Below are 8,953 nucleotides of genomic sequence, written 5' to 3'. Positions count from 1 at the left end.
CAACCTGGTGAGGGACAGGTTAATTGAATTTATTTATTGCACATTGTATTCATGAGTCATAACATTACTCTGTATCCCATAAATATATGCAATCATAAGTTGTCAATTTACAGTTAAATACATAAATTCATAATCAGTGAACTTGAGACAGGTCAACAAAACTTATTCAAACTAAGCAGCAAAGGGAAAAATTAATGAAACAGAGCAAGACTTCAGAGACACATGAAACAATACTGAATGAACAAGAAGTTGTATAATTTTAGTTCCTTAAGGAGAATGAGGCAAAGGAAAGATTCTTAATGGCCTTAAGAATTTTCCATAATTGTGGAGAGACATTAAGCAACAGATCAAAGAAGTTAGGTAAACACAAAGAAGGATAAATTCAAAGAAAACCACACATAAGCATATCATAATCAAATTTTCAGAAGCCACAGCAAAGGGAAAACATCTTAAAAGTGCCTGAAGGGGTGTGATGGAAGATATATTACAATCCAACATACAAAAACAAGAATAATAACTCATTCTAAGCAGAAATAATGAAACCAAGAAGAAATAAATATAAAGTGCCAAAGAAAAAAAATGCCAATTTAGAATTCTATGCACAATGGGCAGTGACAGGTGGGGGCACTATAGTTGAGTGTTCACCTCTAGGAGGAAACGTTTGAGTATGACGTGAATTATGAGAAGAAGACAGGCATGACAGGAACTGGTGAAGAACATTCCACAGTGAAGAAACAGCAAGTGGAGAAGGCTTCAGATGGGCATAAAACAGGCTTGTTAAGGAGGCTAGTGTGGCCAGTTTTTATGGAATGGAAAGAAGACTAGGATACAGGCAGGAGATAGGCAGGAGACAGACAGGCTGGGCCTTAGAGGCCATGGGAAAGCACAAGAGGGAGCAAGAAAGCAAAATAAAAATTGCATGAAATACTATCAATGAAAGGAATGTTGTCATTTGAGTGTCAGGTAGAGGATTTTCCTGAAAACGTGCAGATGTGGCCTTCCTGCCTACAGTTTCCCCTTCTAGAGGCACTTGTCTTAATCCATAGGCCACAGGCAATAATTGGAAAAACATGGGTTTGAGTAAGTTGTTGTTCTTTTTATAAATCTCTTATCTATGTTTAAAATAAAAGTGGTGCAAGATTGGATTACAAATCATAATAACCGTATCTTACCAAGATGAAAGTAAAAAAATTTTTTTAACACAATAAAAGTGTACAGAATTTGCCACCATCCAAAATACACTGCACAGAATACCAAAGAAAGTTATTCAGGGTGAGGAAAGTGATTCCAGATGGAAGCACAAAGCTACAAGAAGAAACCAAGGGGGACAGAGTGTGCCCAAGATGGCCGAATAGGAACAGCTCCAGCCTCCAGCTCCCAGCATAAGTGACATAGAAGACGGGTCATTTCTGCATTTTCAGCTGAGGTACAGGTTCATCTCACTGGGGAGTGCCAGACAATCAGTGCTGGTCAGCTGGTGCAGCCCGACCAGCAAGAGCTGAAACAGGGCAAGGCATCGCCTCACCTGGGTAGTGCAAGGGGGAAGGGAATCCCTTTTCTTAGCCAAGGGAAACAGAGACACACAACACCTGAAAAATCAGGTAACTCTCACCCTAAATACTGTGCTTTACCAAGTGTCTTAGCAAAGGGCACACCAGGAGATCATATCCCACACCTGACCCAGAGGGTCCCAGGCACACAGAGCCTCCCTCATTGCCAGCACAGCAGTCTGAGATCTAACTGCAGGGCGGCAGCGAGGCTGCAGGAGGGGCGCCCACCATTGCTGAGGCTTAAGTAGGAAAACAAAGCCACCTGGAAACTCAAATTGGGTGGAGACCACCACAGCGCAAGGAAGCCGGCCTGCCTCTGTAGACTCCTCCTCTGGGGACAGGGCGTGGTTAAACAAAAAGCAGCAGAAACCTCAGCAGAGGTAAATGCCCCTGTCTGATAGCTTTGAAGAGAGCAGTGGATCTCCCAGCATGGAGGTTGAGATCTGAGAATGGACAGACTGCCTGCTCAAGTGGGTCCCTGACCCCTGAGTAGCCTAACTTGGAGACATCCCCCACTAGGTGCAGACCGACATGTCACACCTCACACGGCGGGGTACGCCCCTGAGACGAAGCTTCCAGAGGAAGAATCAGACAGCAACACTTGCTGTGCAGCAATATTCTATCTTCTGCAACCTCCGCTGCTGATACCCAGGCAAACAGGTTCTGGAGTGGACATCAAGCAAACTCCAACAGACCTACAGCTGAGGGTCCTGACTGTTAGAAGGAAAACTAACAAACAGAAAGGACACCCACACCAAAACCCCATCAGTGCATAACCATCATCAAAGACCAAAGGCACATAAAACCACAAAGATGGGGAAAAAGCAGTGCAAAAGAGCTGAAAATTCAAAAATCAGAGTGCATCTACCCCTCAAAAGGAACACAGCTCATCACCAGCAACGGAACAAAGCTGGACAGAGAATGACTCTGACAAATTGAGAGAAGAAGGCTTCAGTTGATCAAACTTCTCAGAGCTAAAGAAGGAACTACATAACCAGCACAAAGAAACTAAAAACCTTGAAAAAACAATGGATGAATGGATAAGTAGAATATTCAATGCAGAGAAGACATTAAAAGAACTGATAGAGGTGAAAACCACAACACGAGAACTATGGGACAAATGCACAAGCTTCAGTAACCGACTCAATCAACTGGAAGAAAGAGTATCAATGATTGAAGATCAAACGAATGAAATGAAGCGAGAAGAGAAGTTTGGAGAAAAAAGAGTAAAAAGAAATGAACAAAGCCCCCAAGAAGTATGGGATTATGGGAAAAGACCAAATCTACGTCTGATTGGTGTGCCTGAAAGTAACGGGGAAAATGGAACCAAGTTGGAAAACACCCTGCAGGATATCATCCAGGAGAACTTCCCCAACCTAGTAAGGCAGGCCAACATTCAAATTCAGGAAATACAGATAATGCCACAAAAATACTCCTCAAGAAGAGCAACTCCAAGACACATAATTGCCAGATTCACCAAAGTTGAAATGAAGGAAAAAATGTTAAGGGCAGCCAGAGAGAAAGGTCGGGTTAACACAAAGGGAAGCCCATCAGACTAACAGCAGACCTCTCAGGAGAAACTCTCCAAGCCAGAAGAGAGTGGGGGCCACTATTCAACATTCTTAAAGAAAAGAATTTTCAACCCAGAATTTCATATCCAGCCAAACTAAGTTTCATAAGTGAAGGAGAAATACAATCCTTTACAGACAAGCAAATGCTTAGAGATTTTGTCACCACTAGGCATGCCCTACAAGAGATCCTGAAGGAAGCACTAAACATGGAAAGGAAAAACAGGTACCAGTCATTGCAAAAACATGTAAAAATGTAAAGTCCATCGATGCTAGGAAGAAACTGCATCAACTAGCGAGCAAAATAACCAGCTAATATCATAATGACAGGATCAAGTTCACACATAACAATATTAATCTTAAATGTAAATGGACTAAATGGTCCAATTAAAAGACACAGACTGTCAAATTGGATAAAGAGTCAAGACCCATCAGTTTGCGGTATTCAAAAGACCCATCTCACATGCAAACACACATTGGCTCAAAATAAAGGATGGAGGAAGATCTACCAAGCAAGTGGAAAACAAAAAAAAGTGGGGGTTGCAATCCCAGTCTCTGATGAAACAGACTTTAAACCATCAAAGATCAAAAGACACAAAGAAGGCCATTACATAATGGTAAAGGGATCAATTCATCAGGAAGAGATAACTATCCTAAATACATATGCACCCAATACAGGAGCACCCAGATTCATAAAGCAAGTCCTTAGAGACTTACAAAGAGATTTAGACTCCCATACAATAATAATGGGAGACTTTAATACCCCACTGTCAACATTAGACAGATCAATGAGACAGAAAGTTAACAAGGATATCCAGGAATTGAACTCAACTCTGCACCAAGCGGACCTAATAGACATCTACAGAACTCTCCACCCCACATCAACAGTATATACATTCTTCTCAGCACCACATCACACTTATTCCAAAACTGACCACATAGTTGGAAGTAAAGCACTCCTCAGCAAATGTAAAAGAACACAAAGTATAACAAACTGTCTCTCAGACCACAGTGCAATCAAACTAGAACTCACGACTAAGAAACTCAATCAAAACCACTCAACTACATGGAAACTGAACAACCTGCTCCTGAATGACTACTGGGTACATAAAGAAATGAAGGCAGAAATAAAGATGTTCTTTGAAACCAATGAAAACAAAGATACAACATACCCGAATCTCTGGGACACATTTAAAGCAGTGTGTACAGGGAAACTTATAGCACTAAATGCCCACAAAAGAAAGCAGGAAAGATCTAAAATTGACATCCTAACACCACAATTAAAAACCTAGAGAAGCAAGAGCAAACACATTCAAACGCTAGCAGAAGGCAAGAAATAACGAAGATCAGAGCAGAACTGAAGGAGATAGAGACACAAAAAAGCCTCCAAAAAATCAATGAATCCAGGAGTTGGTTTTTTGAAAAGATCAACAAAATTGATAGATTACCAGCAAGACTAATAAAGAAGAAAAGAGAGAAGAATCAAATAGACACAATAAAAAATATGATAAAGGGGATATCACCACCGACCCCACAGAAATACAAACAACCATCAGAGAATACTATAAACACCTCTATGCAAATAAACTAGAAAACCTAGAAAAAATGGATAATTTCCTGGACACTTACACTCTCCCAAGACTAAACCAGGAAGAAGTTGAATCCCTGAATAGACCAATAGCAGGCTCTGAAATTCAGGCAGTAATTCATAGCCTACCAACCAAAAAAAGTCCAGGACCAGACAGATTCACAGCCAAATTCTACCAGAGGTATAAGGAGGAGATGGTACCATTCCTTCTGAAACTATTCCAATCAATAGAAAAAGAGGGAATCCTCCCTAACTCATTTTATGAGGCCAACATCATCCTGATACCAAAGCCTGACAGAGATACAACAAAAAAAGAGAATTTTAGACCAATATCCCTGATGAACATCAATGCAAAAATCCTCAATAAAATATTGGCAAACTGAATCCAGCAGCACATCAAAAAGCTTATCCACCATGATCAAGTGGGCTTCATCCCTGGGATGCAAGGCTGGTTCAACATTCGCAAATCAATAAACATAATCCAGCATATAAACAGAACCAAAGACAAGAACCACATGATTATCTCAATAGATGCACAAAAGGCTTTTGACAAAATTCAACAGCCCTTCATGCTAAAAACGCTCAATAAATTCAGTATTGATGGAACGTACCTCAAAATAATAAGAGCTATTTATGACAAACCCACAGCTAATATCATACTGAATGGGCAAAAACTGGAAAAATTCCCTTTGAAAACTGGCACAAGACAGGGATGCCCTCTCTCACCACTCCTATTTAACATAGTGTTGGAAGTTCTGGCTAGGGCAATCAAGCAAGAGAAAGAAATCAAGGGTATTCAGTTAGGAAAAGAAGAAGTCAAATTGTCCCTGTTTGCAGATGACATGATTGTATATTGAGAAAACTCCATTGTCTCAGCCCAAAATCTCCTTAAGCTGATAAGCAACTTCAGCAAAGTCTCTGGATACAAAATTAATGTGCAAAAATCACAAGCATTCTTATACACCAGTAACAGACAAGCAGAGAGCCAAGTCAGGAATGAACTTCCATTCACAATTGCTTCAAAGAGAATAAAATACCTAGGAATCCAGCTTACAAGGGATGTAAAGGACCTCTTCAAGGAGAACTACAAACCACTGCTCAGTGAAATCAAAGAGGACACAAACAAATGGAAGAACATACCATGCTCATGGATAGGAAGAATCAATATCGTGAAAATGGCCATACTGCCCAAGGTTATTTATAGATTCAATGCCATCCCCATCAAGCTACCAATGAGTTTCTTCACAGAATTGGAAAAAACTGCTTTAAAGTTCATATGGAACCAAAAAAGAGCCTGCATTGCCAAGACAATCCTAGGTCAAAAGGACAAAGCTGGAGGCGTCACGCTACCTGACTTCAAACTATACTACAAGGCTACAGTAACCAAAACAGCATGGTACTGGTACCACAACAGAGAATAGACCAGTGGAACAGAACAGAGTCCTCAGAAATAATACCACACATCTACAGCCATCTGATCTTTGACAAACCTGACAAAAACAAGAAATGGGGAAAGGATTCCCTATTTAATAAATGGTGCTGGGAAAATTGGCTAGCCACAAGTAGAAAGCTGAAACTGGACCCTTCCTTACCCCTTATACGAAGATTAATTCAAGATGGATTAGAGACTTAAATGTTAGACCTAATACCATAAAAACCCTAGAAGAAAATCTAGGTAGTACCATTCACGACATTGGCATGGGCAAGGACTTCATGTCTAAAACACCAAAAGCAACGGCAACAAAAGACAAAATTGACAAATGGGATCTAATTAAACTAAAGAGCTTCTGCACAGCAAAAGAAACTACCATCAGAGTGAACAGGCAATCTACAGAATGGGAGAACATTTTTGCAATCTACTCATCTGACAAAGGACTAATATCCAGAATCCACAAAGAACTCAAACAAATATACAAGAAAAAAACAAACAACCCCATCAAAAAGTGGGCAAAGGATATGAACAGACATTTCTCAAAAGAAGACATTCATACAGCCAACAGACACATGAAAAAATGCTCATCATCACTCGCCATCAGAGAAATGCAAATCAAAACCACAATGAGATACCATCTCACACCAGTTAGAATGGCAATCATTAAAAAGTCAGGAAACAACAGGTGCTGGAGAGGATGTGGAGAAATAGGAACACTTTTACACTGTTGGTGGGATTGTAAACTAGTTCAACCATTATGGAAAACAGTATGGCAATTCCTCAAGGATCTAGAACTAGATGTACCATATGACCCAGCCATCCCACTACTGGGTATATACCCAAAGGATTATAAATCATGCTGCTATAAAGACACATGCACACGTATGTTTATTGCGGCACTATTCACAATAGCAAAGAGTTGGAATCAACCCAAATGTCCATCTGTGACAGACTGGATTAAGAAAATGTGGCACGGGGCGGAGCAAGATGGCCGAATAGGAACAGCTCCAGTCTCCAACTCCCAGCGCGAGTAACACAGAAGACCGGTGATTTCTGCATTTTCAACTGAGGTACTGGGGTCATCTCTCTAGGGAGTGCCGGACAATCGGTGCTGGTCAGCTGCTGCAGCCTGACCAGCGTGAGCTGAAGCAGGGCGAGGCATCGCCTCACCTGGAAGCGCAAGGGGGAAGGAAATCCGTTCTCCTAGCCAGGGGAACTGAGACACATAACACCTGGAAAATCGCGTAACTCCCACCCCAATACTGCGCTTTAAGGAAACAGGCACACCAGGAGAATATATCCCACACCTGGCCGGGAGGGTCCCACGCCCACGGAGCCTCCCTCACTGCTAACACAGCCGTCTGCGGCGATCTATCCGCAAGGCAGCAGCGAGGCTGGGGGAGGGGCGCCCGCCATTGCTGAGGCTTAAGTAGGTAAACAAAGCCGCTGGGAAGCTCGAACTGGGTGGAGCTCACAGCAGCTCAAGGAAACCTGCCTGTCTCTGTAGACTCCACCTCTGGGGACAGCCCACAGCTGAGGTCCAATAGGGAAAGCAGCGGGGGCGGTGCAGAGGCGAACGACTCTGTCTGACAGCTTTCGGGAGAGCCGTGGATCTCCCAACGCAGAGGTTGAGATCCGAGAACGGACAGACTGCCTGCTCAGGTGGGTCCCTGACCCCTGAGTAGCCTAGCTGGGAGACATCCCCCACTAGGGGCAGTCTGACACCCCACACCTCACAGGGTGGAGTCATCCCTGAGAGGAAACTTCCAAAGGAAGAATCAGACAGGTACACTCGCTGCTCAGCAATATTCTATCTTTGGCAACCTCTGCTGCTGATACCCAGGCAAACAGGGTCTGGAGTGGACCTCAAGCAATCTCCAACAGACCAACAGACAGTCCTTCTGACTGTCAGACGGAAAACTATCAAACAGGAAGGACACCTATACCAAAACCCCATCAGTACGTCACCATCATCAAAGACCAGAGACAGATAAAACCACAAAGATGGGGAAAAAGCAGGGCAGAAAAGCTGGAAATTCAAAAAATAAGAGCGCATCTCCCCCTGCAAAGGAGCGCAGCCCATCGCCAGCAACGGATCAAAGCTGGTCAGAGAATGACTTTGACGAGATGAGAGAAGAAGGCTTCAGTCCATCAAACTTCTCAGAGCTAAAGGAGGAATTACGTACCCAGCGCAAAGAAACTAAAAATCTTGAAAAAAAAGTGGAAGAATTGACAGCTAGACTAATTAATGCAGAGAAGATCATAAACGAAATGACAGAGATGAAAACCATGACACGAGAAATACGTGACAAATGCACAAGCTTCAGTAACCGACTCGATCAACTGGAAGAAAGAGTATCAGCGATTGAGGATCAAATGAATGAAATGAAGCGAGAAGAGAAACCAAAAGAAAAAAGAAGAAAAAGAAATGAACAAAGCCTGCAAGAAGTATGGGATTATGTAAAAAGACCAAATCTACGTCTGATTGGGTTGCCTGAAAGTGAGGGGGAAAATGGAACCAACTTGGAAAACACTCTTCAGGATATCATCCAGGAGAACTTCCCCAACCTAGTAGGGCAGGCCAACATTCAAATTCAGGAAATACAGAGAACGCCACAAAGATACTCCTCGAAAAGAGCAACTCCAAGACACATAATTGCCAGATTCACCAAAGTTGAAATGAAGGAAAAAATCTTAAGGGCAGCCAGAGAGAAAGGTCGGGTTACCCACAAAGGGAAGCCCATCAGACTAACAGCAGATCTCTCGGCAGAAACTCTACAAGCCAGAAGAGAGTGGGGGCCAATATTCAACGTTC

The sequence above is a fragment of the Trachypithecus francoisi genome, unplaced genomic scaffold, assembly GCF_009764315.1.
Source record: "Trachypithecus francoisi isolate TF-2019V2 unplaced genomic scaffold, Tfra_2.0 Contig01440, whole genome shotgun sequence".
In the NCBI taxonomy this organism is placed as follows: Eukaryota; Metazoa; Chordata; class Mammalia; order Primates; family Cercopithecidae; genus Trachypithecus; species Trachypithecus francoisi.
Note: the sequence above shows the minus strand (reverse complement) of the source record.